Source organism: Aulonocara sp. 'chitande type north' Nkhata Bay, linkage group LG5 (genome assembly GCF_057382095.1).
Source record: "Aulonocara sp. 'chitande type north' Nkhata Bay isolate Kocher_YH1m ecotype deep benthic linkage group LG5, A_spYH_male_GT1.1, whole genome shotgun sequence".
Taxonomy (NCBI): Eukaryota; Metazoa; Chordata; class Actinopteri; order Cichliformes; family Cichlidae; genus Aulonocara; species Aulonocara sp. 'chitande type north' Nkhata Bay.
The window spans coordinates 8,218,672-8,231,168 of NC_141348.1; positions in this window are offsets into that span (position 1 = coordinate 8,218,672).

Genomic DNA, 12,497 nt, shown 5'->3' on the forward strand with positions numbered 1-12,497 from the left:
TACCACGAGCCGTCTGTGCTTTTCCCTGCAAGCGCACTCACACACATGCACATACACACTCACAGCAGTCAACCACCACCTCCTCGTCTTCCCACCCACATCCCCCTCGTTTCGCCCCTCTGTCTCTGTCTGAAGAAGGGCAGACAATAGTGATGCAGAAGCACGTGGGTGACACTACACACAACATCTTGTCCTCCATTGTCTTTCAATGAAGTAGCTAACACAATTCATACTGCCTCAAACATATTTCACCCAACCTACCAACAACAGCATCCGCATATCCGGCTCGTTACTGAAATGTCAAACTGGAGTGACATGCTCCTAGCATCAAAATGGCTCTTATATATCTATCTATATCTATATATAGATATCTATATATAGATATCTATATATAGATATCTATATCTATATCTATATTAGGGCTGAACGATTATGGAAAATAATCAAATTGCGATTTTTTTGCCCCAATATTGCGATTGCGATGCGATATGCGATTATTTTTTAAGGTCTTTGTCTTCTGTATTATTAAACAAAGACAAGCAATACATCATATAGTATGGCCAATACTATATTACATTAATTTTAAACTGTTCTTTCCTGGAAGACAGACCTCTGTTATGATGACATGAGGTGATGCATGAATTGATGACTGACATTGTTATTTAACTTCTTCAATCACAACAGTATATTTGAACATACACAATAGTTTATTTTTAGCTTACAAACATCTGAGCATAAAGTGCTGACAAGGAACCCTGGTGTAAACATTAAAATGAAAGTCAGTACAATGTGCAGATTGCAGAAATATACATAAACAAAATCAGTGGCTTTACCACACTCAGTTTTTCGACATCTGTGAACTACTAGACAGTCATTCAATTAAAAAATAATATTAAATAAATAAAACTAATAAATAAAAAATACACACATCTTACTGATCTCTGCAGTCAGTAACATTACACATAAAGTGCAAACATAATAGCAATTGTATAAACACACACACAAACACGCCTTTAAAATTTAAAGGCGTGAAATTGGACGGTCTAGCCTTCTGATTAGCTAATCAGAAGGCTAGTTCTGATTAGCGTCACCGCTGTCTCGGTGGAGTTTAATAAACTCGGCCGTCTGCCTCTTGCTATCTAAAATATAACCAGACACTGGTGTAAATTCTCGACTGTCTCATACTTCTGTTTAATAAGTTTTCTGTTTGACGTTTAGTCAGCTGTGTGAAAACCAAGGAGGAACCCACCCGGGGGATTAATAAAGTTTTATTTTATCTAATCTAATAACTTTAATCTCAGCCAAACCGATTTACTCACGAACAAACAAAACACTGAAAAAAGCCCAACAATAACATTTTTAGGTTGTCTAAGTGACTTATATATCACGTTTAACCCGAGGAGCGAAACTCCGCGGTGATCTGAAAATGATGTGCCGGGAGTTGTGCCGTTCTCGGCCGCATCAGTAACCCTCGAGCTCCCGGCTAGCTGTCGAGCTGGTGGGTAGCAGACGCCTCTGAAAACGTCGAAGCACTTTTGCAAATATGGGATATCTTGATAAACCGAGCAGATATTTGATGTTTACACAACTACTTTCTCGCCTGAAAATATGTTAAAAGTTTATTTTGTGACCCTGAAAGATTAGTATGAGTAATTTTAAAACTTAGTAGCGGCCGCCATTGTTGGAAACTGGAGTTTGGCTGGGCCGCGCTATGAATTCTGGGATATGGTAGTAATTTGGACAGCCTTCGGCGCGTCGCTGTGACGTAATCGGTCTACAAATGCGGCCTCAGGAGGATGCAGCCCATGAATTTGGACATGTCCAGAGTATAATCGCAGCCTTTGCGGTTAGAAAATTGCACTTGATCATGTCGCGATATTATCGCAAATGCGATATATCGTTCAGCCCTAATCTATATCGATAGATAGATAGATAGATAGATAGATAAATAGATAGATAGATAGATAGATAGATATGTTTAAAGTCAAATCTTCTCTTAAGCATTATAAGCACTATTTTTTCAGCTGCTCCCTTTAAGGGTCACACACCTGCACCTCTGCATGCCCCCTTCACCACATGCATGAATTCTCCCTGTTGCCTTCCATCATATTCTACTTTTGACCAAAATGTCCTTTATCTTGCTTCTGCAACGCAACCTTAATTTTGTCTCTAATGCTCCCAATCTGAGCTGTCCCTCTGATATGTATCGATTTCTGATCTTGTCCATCCTGGTCACTCCCAGGGAACACCTTAACATCTTCAGCCCCACCACCTCCGGCTCCGCTTTATGTCTTTGTGTCAGTGCCACCATCTTTAAACCATACATGCTAGCAGCTCTCACTGAAATCTTGAAAATCTTCCTGTTCACTCTTGCTGTGATCATTCTGTTCTTGTGTCTCACACACACAACAAAAACCTTCCTTCTCTTCACCATATCAGCCAGCTCTCTCCCTTAACCCATCATAGTCCCAACATTTAAAGCCACTGCTCTCACCTCCACTCTTCTGACTTTTGGTCAGCAGCACTGAAGGTGGTCATTGCTAATGTGGGCCCCAACCGATACGGTATGAAAATCTCAATCTTTATGATCCACATGCTTGATTTGGCAAAGATTTTATTTTGGATGCCGTTCCTCGCGCAACCCCATTTATCAGGGCTACACTCTGAGTAATTTATGGCTTATGTCCTCTACATCAGTTCCTCTAATGTCCACTTGAGGCTGGCTCGAACCATGTGCAAATGTTTACATCATGGTATAATATATATATATACTACAATATATACCATATACAACACAATAGACACTTTATGTGTCCCAGCGTTCCACAATAATGCCCCAGTACATATGAAGAGAGGGAAAGAAATGGTGCTTCACCCCCACATTAGATTACAGCATTTGAAGTTAATCTAATGTAGTTTCATAGTCATTCAGCAGATAAAAATTTTCCCATGTTTGACAGAGATTTTGCACTCACTGACCTCCTGTCCGAGCGCGTTCGTCTGTTTTCTTTTTCTTTCAGCTGCAGAACAAAACATATTTTTTTCATCTCCATCCTCTGTTTTCTCTAGGGCAGTTTTACATTTCTCTGAAGACCAACAAGCACTCTATAACCATGCAACCCTCATCAGGGTAAAAAAGGCCCCCACAGTGAGTTCCGGACTGTCGTCTGTGACTTGTTGACCTCTCTGTGCCTGCAGAGGTCACAGGGTCACATTGCGGTTGGTCCAGAGAGACAGCAGCAGCTTAAACGTAAGCTGGTTGGCTCACCTCACAGATGGCTCTGCAGGTTCAGTGTGATTGGATGATTAAAAACAAAATCTATAAACTCACTAACAGATGTTGATTGGAAAGGATTTGGAATTGGGACCTCATATAATGGCATGTTTAGAAATTCTCTGTGGTCCAGGCTAAAGAACAGACTCTCAGTGGTGCTAATACATTATTTTATATTATATATTTTCATATTATTGCCAACAAATTGAATGAAAAGTCCAGGATACAAATGAATGTGCCCTACCAACAAGTGTGTGCATCTCACTCCTCTGTGCTGAAGAACTGCAGGGTTGTATAGAAACTGTTAAAAACACACGAGTGACGGACAATGGTGAGCTTTGCCACCTTCAATGGAAAAGCGATACATCTAGCTAAATGAAAAAGATCATTGCATATTTCACTGCTACAATAATCTTAATGTTATAATGACTGCTGTAATGATATGACTGTCAAGAGTAAAAAGATGAGACAAGTCTGTGATCGAGCAGGGTGGTTTGTTAGTATGACAAGTATGAATATTCTCTGTTTATTTATTAATTTATTTGACTGACAAGAGTTGTGCTGCTGCATTTTGAGATTCTTTAATATAAAATGCTGATGTTAAGGGCCATGCCGAGTCAAATCAAGCTACGCGAAAGGAGGATTTAACTGTGGCGTGTTAAATAGCATTTATCCTTTTGTAATGTTTTTGATTGCAACCTTGTGTCTGCCAGATGGAAGAACAAAACCTAAGACTGTGCAAATTATATAACAGCGTCTTTGTGTGACAGCTGGGTGCTGTTTGTTTCAGCATTCAGTTTTACTAAAACACACTAAAAATTACATTTTTCCAGGAAGTACACTGCTTTTTAAACCTTTTTCTCTTTTTCCTGGTTTAAACTGGAGGACCATCAGTCTCATTAGTCAGAACAATTACAAGCTATTTAAAAAAAGAATCAACAACAAAGTGGAAAATATGGGAAACGGTAATGTCCAGTCTCTTTTTACAGTCTATGTTGGACCTATTTTTAGCTGTGTGGGTCACATGAACAGATGTTCTCTGATGTTTTAAGGTGTACATTCTGCGACTCCATAATTCTGTATTCTTTTAAATGATAATCTAAAACTGAGAATGAGCGATCCGGTCATTGCTGAGTCTGATTAAATGCATGTTAAGCAGCACTGTGGAGAATGCACCCAGAGATTGTCTATGAAAGCCTGTTGAGCTGCGATAAGTGAGATAATTTGTGTTAATCACATATAGTCATTAAGGCATCTGAAAAACAAACGCAGGTCCTTTTCACTGAGGCGTCTTTTCAGCACCTCTACAAAAATCTCCCACTCTGCCGTCTGACAATGAGGCAGCTGCATGCCCGTGAATGAGGGTGATTGTCTCTTTTCTTTTAATCAGCACACAAGATTTTCCCTTCTTCAATCTGCACATTTTTTTCACAGGTTGATTGTGAAAAAATTGGGAGTTGCAGAAGCTGGCTTGTGATTCATGTTTCAACATATTTCATGCTTTTTTTCCCTTTAACCAGGCGGCTTTGTACAAATGGTGTGAGGAATGCTCCTATGAGACTTGTCTTGCAGACCTCAACTCAATTAGAAGTGACTGTTTAAAGTCTTGCACAATCTGCCATATGCACACCCCTTCCCTTTGAGCAGAGAGGCATGATGAGAGGTCAGAGAAGGGGATGGGACAAACTTTCAGTCATCAAGTGAGGTGACTGACAAGGGATTGTGGATGCTAGGGGAATGCCAAAAAGGGGGAGGAGGTGATGTAGAACTGCGTTTTAATCTAGTCAGATCTCAGACCTGATAAAAGGAATCTGTCCATCTCTCTTTTAGATTCTCTGGGTCATCAATCACATATGCCACTGGCCTCTACTCTGGCTGATATCAGAGTCTCTAGGGAGAGGGCAAGCGTGAGCTACAGATGCTGTGTGAAATGGGAAAGCTAGCATGATAACGGGGAAATATGGTGAATACAGATATGATGATGCGCCTGATATACATGATGCTACTATAAGAGATGTTTTTAAAAGATCACGTTCATGTATATATGTAATCATAATGAGAAGAAGATTTTCTTTTGCCTTTATATGATGTGTTTTATATGATTCCGACTTCTTGTTAATTACATTTAAGGAAAGGTGGAAAAAAGAAACAGTAAACGATGTCTCAAGCTCAGACAGGGCCCCAGTGGATTGCATGATTAGTTGGAAACCTGACCTTTTGTTTTGTTTTTACATTCTCATGAATCTCACTCTCTTGGCATGCTTCCACTCATAACGTGTTTTATGACATCATGTCTGCATCAGACGACACACAAGCTAATCAGCCAAGATTGTGTAGCTTCTCCTGCAGATCATCATGCAGGTGTGTTGCTGAAGATTTCAGGCAAACACATCACTAGACTACTGCACCACTACCTCTTCTTGTTCTTCTCATGACCCCTTTCAAACAAAGTCCTTAGATGAAATATAATAACTATAAAAACCATGTCGCCTGCTCACTGATGTTGTCTCTCTTTGTTTTCTTTCTGTCTCTCCAACCTGGCTTCTCTCTCCCTTTCTGTTATCATTTGTTTTTATCTGAGCTCCAGAGCTTTCATTCATCATTCGTCCATTTATTCATTGTTGAACTGCCTAGTTAGTGAAGTCCTGGCTCTCGGTTGGACCATTCGGGCCTGACATTGTCTTCTCCCTCTGAGAGTTTTGGATGTGTGCCTCAAAACATCAAAACAAAACTCAAGAAAAGGAAAGCAAAGCTAAGCGATCCACATCCTGACTTCATCTCTGAACTTGCATGAGATTGGTATTGATCTTGTTACTGAGTCACTTCATTCTGCTTTTAAGAAATGCTTCTGACACAATTCAATTACTAAATGTGCTGTACTCTAAAAACCCAACAGCTCAGTTGTTCTTGGGTCAAATTCTGATTGATTGGCAAGTGTGACAGTGGGGGTTCACATGAAATGAAAAAAGCACAAAACCCACCCCAATAAAAGACCAAGTAACAGAATATGCAAAGACAGTGGCTACAGTGGACACTTTCATTGTTTGGAACCCTTTGCATCTGTCAACAGATCCTCTGGATGGGCTGTCTGTAGCTTCCTGCAGTCGGCCAACAGACTATAACAGTATGCCTGGCAATAGAACGGACTGGCCTTTATATAGCACAAACATTAGCAAGATGCTTCAATTCAGTGTGCATAAGACAGACATTTCAGAGATAGAACTTAATAATACCAAATCTATCTGCATACAGATGGAGCTGTTGCCCATTGAGAGAAGGTCAAGAGCATTGTCTTGGCATGTGGAGAAGATAAGTAGAATGTGTCTGTACTCATCTAAAGTAAAAAGTCACACCCAGTGAAATGAGCCAGTTGACCATCACACGGGCCATGCCTTGGTGTCCTTGGTACCTGGTACTGACAGAGAGTGTGGTGTCTAAATGAATCAGTGCCCTCGCAATAATGCTGCATATTTCTGCATGTTCTGCCAATTCTGTTAAATACACAATCAACTGATGGTGTCATTGGTGGTGACATTGTTACTACAAGTGTCATTTGTAGCCTGGAGAGCACTTACACTAAATGGCTCTTCCTTAAATAGCCCTTCAGCATTGGTCAGTTCAATTGCACTATGAGACAGAGAATTACCTGCCGCATGCTCCCAAATGGAATCTCTCAATTGATAAAACACACCGGGAACCATTTAGGCTAATGCCTTTGCATTAAAGGAGCTCTTGCCCTATAAATGTGGAATTAAGGTTAAATCACCACATCTGCATCACAAGAGAAGGTGCAAGCACTCGATGTTTGTCTTAATTGAGAGGCTTGTGGTTAAAAGTGTGTGCATGTTTTAGCATTGGGGGTGGGTTGGAGTGAAACATGGTGCCTGCTCTTTGTTTGACAAGATTCAGTGTATGGGCTCACTAGGTGGGGTACTCTCACCCTCACACACCCTTTGTCTTCCGGCCATCTGCTAGGGCTTCATAATGACGGGAAGGGTGAGTATGCGAGGAGGGGAGGTTAAGGGGTTACTGAGCTGGACTAGGGGAGGGTAAGTGTGTGGGGGAGTACATTCCGTCACCTTACAATCATCCACTCTGAGCTGAGCCGAGCCAAGTAAGGCCAGGCGACAGGAGGCTGTAGGTGCTTTATCACACTGAGAGAGAAAGATTTACAGCTTCCGTGACCCCCACTCAGATGACTCCCCATTTCTCACATACTCACTCTGCTTTACTGCTTTTTTCAGAATGGAAGGTTATTAGGGAAAGTTATTAATGACAGCACTGCTCAGCACTTTTTCAAGTGAATACATTTTAAACACTACACAAAACCAGAAATCCTCAGTTTTCCATAGCAGGCGTTTTTCTTTCTTTTTTTTCTGAGCATTAAAAAAATGCAATGCAATTAAAATGTATAATAAATTTCAAAATAACATCTAGACCAGGGGTCTCAAACTTGGGGCCCACATCACCCCTACTTAGGACCCGCATATTGACGTGAAGAAATATAATGCAATTTGGCCTTGAAGTTAATGTTTCTGTTGGGGAGGGTTTGTTTGTTGTTGAGTGTAATGTTAAAATAAGTTCTTTAAAAAGCAAAAAGATATTTATTATGAAGGCAATATGAGCAGAGTGCAAACATGTGGAGGGATTGGCTGTGTTAAAAATTAATGTGCATGTCTGCATTTTGATTTTGTTAAATATGAACAAAATGATAGCAGAAGTGCTGCCACATGTCTGGAGTGAAAGACAGTACAATGTGTTTATTTGGTAGTTCAATGAGCACCTGCTTTTTTCCTGATCGATGCTCCAAGTGCCCTTTTCTTGAGACATTTTGTTTCAATGGGTGTGTGCATGTGAAGTTCTGTCTGTGCCCCTCAACAGTAACATTTAACTATTTTTTTTTTTAATATTCTTTATTTCTACAATATTACCTCATAAAGATGATTACAGGCATTAATTAACACAGTTTACAAGAGAAAAACGAAACAAAACGAGAAGAAAGAAAGACAGATAGAAAGAAAGAGAAAGGAAAAAAAAAAAGGAAAAAAAATTATATATATATAAAATAAAAGGAGAAAGCTCTGTCGGGAGTAAACAATTAACTAAATTGGTGGTTTCAAGCTTTAAAGAGAAAATTCGGTTTATAGGTATTAACGTATTGGACCCACTTATCCCAGCACAGATGGAACCAGGCCATCCTGTCATTAACATGAGCTGTTACTTCCTCCATCCTATATATCTCTAACGTAATTTCCCACCATAATGACAAAGTCGGTATGTCTTGCGAGGACCATTTCTTTGTTATACATTTCTTACTTGCAACCAATAAAGCTCTTAACAGACATATGTCATTTTTGGACCAGTTCTGCGGTATACAGCCAAAAAAAATTGTCTTCATATCCTGAGGGAATGTACAGTTAAAAATGCCTTGTAATATACCATGAATGTCTTTCCAGTAAGTCCGTAGCACAGGACAGTCCCACATAATATGGGTGTGATGGGCTCCTTGGTATCCACAGTTTCGCCAGCACACGGGAGGATTCCCATCATAGTGAGCCTTTTGACATGGAGTGATAAAGAACCTTATCAGAGTTTTCCATCCGAACTCCCTCCAGCTTTTGGAGGAAGTACTCCTCCATTGCCATTCCCACATCTGAGTCCATTCTTCCCTAGAAATACACATCCCTCCCTCCTTTTCCCATAACATCTTCACATAAACAGTTGAGTGTGGAAGCTTATTCATAAAAAAATTGTACCAAAAAAAAATGAGTCTTGTGTCAACATCCCCACTGTACGCCTGTCTAAATAAAGTTACCAATTCCACGTTAGTATTTGACATCTGACCGATTGTTGTCTTTATATAGTGTCTTATTTGCAAGTATCGAAAAAAATCCTGTTTTTCTAGATTGTGTCTCTGTTTCAGCGTGTCAAAACTAATAAGGTTCCCATCCTTTATCAAACTATCATATGTAGATAACCCTTTAGCAGGCCAGCTTTTAAAACGTGAGTCCAATTTATTCGGGGCAAAGTCAGAATCATATGCATACCATTTGAATAAAGCCAAATCCTGTTCAAGTTTGAATTCTTTCACGACTTTTCTCCATATATTAAGTGTGCACGACACCCAGGGGTTATGAATCTTGTCAATATATTTTCGAATATTCGAGTCCATCAGGACAGCTTGTATTGGGGAGGAAAACATATTCTCCTCTATAGTCTTCCAGTGTGCTTGGTAGCTTGTATCACACCAATTAACCACCGTTTTCAACTGAGCAGCCCGATAATAATTTTTTAGTGATGGCAACCCCCATCCTCCCACCTTCTTATGTAATTGTAAAGTTTTAAAACAAACCCTCGGCCGCTTCCCCCCCCATATAAACCGCGATATTATTTTATCCCATTCATTGAAACGACTTGGATCAATAGATATTGGTAGTGTTTGGAATAAATATAATATTCTTGGCAAGATGTTCATTTTAATAGATTCAACTCGTGAGTGTAAAGAAAGAAAGGGGATCATGTTCCATCGCCTAATATCACCCACTATTCTCCTTTGTAGAGAACCAAAATTCTCCTCAGATAGTTTAGTTAAATCCTTGGGAATAACAACTCCTAGATATTTCAATGATTGTGCTTGCCAATTCATTGGATATTGAACAACCATGTGAGCTGGGGGGTTGTAGTTATAGCTGAGAATTTGAGTTTTAGACATATTAATTTTATATCCAGAGAGTTTCCCAAATTTTTGACACAGATTCATCAGCGAAGGCAAGGAGTTAGTGGGCTGATCTAAATAGATCGATATGTCATCCGCATAACAAGCGAGCTTGTGTTCCTGTCCTGCAATAGTGATCCCCTTAATGTCTTTATTTTGTCTAATTGATTGTGCCAAGGGTTCTAAGTACAATGCAAACAGGAGCGGGGACCAAGCACAGCCTTGTTTATTTCCTCTCTGCAGAACGAAGCTATTTGAGAGAGAACCATTAACTTTAATTCTTGCGGTGGGGTTAGTGTATAGTGCCCTCACCGTATCAACAATTCCCTTATGTAAGCCGAATTTATCCAGGACTTTATATAGAAAGTCCCAATTTACAGAATCAAAGGCTTTTTCTGCATCAATACTCATAAGCATGGCTGTACTCTTAGATGTCTGTATCTGATGTATTACATGAAGAGTTCTACGTATATTATCCTGAGTCTGTCGTCGTCTTATAAACCCCGTTTGATCATTGCTGATCAAGTCAGGTAAAAATTCTTCCATTCTCCTGGCCATTATCGAAGTAAACAATCTATAATCTATGTTAAGGACAGAAATAGGTCTATATGAGCCACACTCCATTTTGTCTTTCCCTTCTTTCGGAATAGCCGAAATAATTGCCTCCTTCCAACTCGGTGGAATTTGCGCTGTTTTTAACACACAGTTAAAAGTAGTAAGTAGTGTAGGGATCAAGTCCTGTTTGAATTCCCGATACCACTCCGCGGTGTAACCATCGGAGCCTGGTGACTTATTTGATTTCAGCCTATTGATGGCATTCATAAGTTCAGCTTCCGTCACCTCCGCTATCATCGTTTTATTTTGTTCCTCGTTAAAGCTTGGTAGGCATAAAGAGTTCAGGAAGTTGTCCATTTCGTGTTCAGCCCCCCCTGGGACTCCCGCATATAATGTTTTATAAAATGACTCAAAGGCGTTTTGTATCTTGCAAGGATGAGTCATTATATTCCCCGTCTCTGGGTGTTTGATTTTAGTTACAGTATATCTTCTACAGTATATCTTCTTCTTAAGTTTCCATGCTAAAATTTTCATTGATTGCGATCCTCCATCATAATGTTTCTGTTTCAAATATAACAATTTTCTCTTTATCGTCTGTATACTCTGCGTATTTATTTCATTTCTAATCATTGTTAGTTTCTGCAAGGTGCCCGCTGAAGGCTTATGTTTGTGCTCACTTTCTAATTGTTTTTGAATCGCTTGTAAATCTTCCATTTTTTTCTCTCTTGCTTTTTTTTGGAAGGAGGCAAATGCTATAATCTTCCCCCTCATAACAGCTTTTAATGCGTCCCATAGTATCGGGGGTAAAACCTCCCCATTATCATTAATTTCAAGGTAATCTTTGAGCTCTGCCTTTATTACTTTCCTAAATTCTACATCTTTAAGCAGGGATGAATTCAATCTCCAAATTGAAACTTTTGGGTGTACATTCATATCAATCGTTAGGTACAGCGGTGCGTGATCACTTATATCTATCAAGCCCATCTCGCATGTTAAGATTTTATCCCTATCTCTTCCAAACATTAAAAAATAATCTATCCTCGTGTAAAGTGAGTGTGGGGCTGAAAAATGAGAGTAATCCCTCCTTGTAGGAAAGCGATTTCTCCATACATCAATTAAACCCACCTCATCGAACAGTGCTGAGATTCTTTTATATAATGTACTAGATCCCGACTTCTTTCTTTTAGAGCTATCTAGGTCCGGTTGTAGGCGTATATTCAGATCACCGCCGCAAATTAAAGGGCCTTGAGTTTCTGTCACCATTATGTTAACAATGTACTTAAAAAAACTTAGGTCACTTCCTGGTGGGGCGTACACATTCATTAGAGTAACCTGATTACCATCAACTGTTCCCCGTACCAGTATAAATCTCCCATCCTTATCTTTAAGTTCAAATGACTTTTCAAAGTTCAGTGCCCTGGAAATCAAGATTACCACGCCCCGTCTGCGGCCTGATTCATACGCTGAGGAGAACATATTTGTAAAACCCATCCTCCTGAGTTTTTCATGTTCATTATTATTCAAGTGTGTCTCTTGTAAATATACTATCTGCGCTCGATCTTTCTTCATTTTATTCAAGATTCGACTTCGTTTAATGGGATTCGTGAGCCCATTCACATTAAAAGATATAACCTTAATTCCTCTAGTAGTCATTTATCCGAAATAAAATATCCAGACTTAATTAATTTATCAACTGGTAAACTCCCTTTAACAACCCAAATAATAAACAACCACAATCGTCCAGAATCGGACAAAGAAAAAACAAAACAAGACAAAAAAACAAAAATAATATGTGATTCCAAGGTTGGGGTCAGTCCTAACAGACCCTGGCACGTATATCCCATAGACAGGGGGAAACCTCCCCTGACTGGAGGGCAAGGGCCCCTGCTAGCTCCTTTAAGGTGCATTTCTCCACAGTCTCTCTGCAATCTTAATCATCTAATAAGGGAAAAG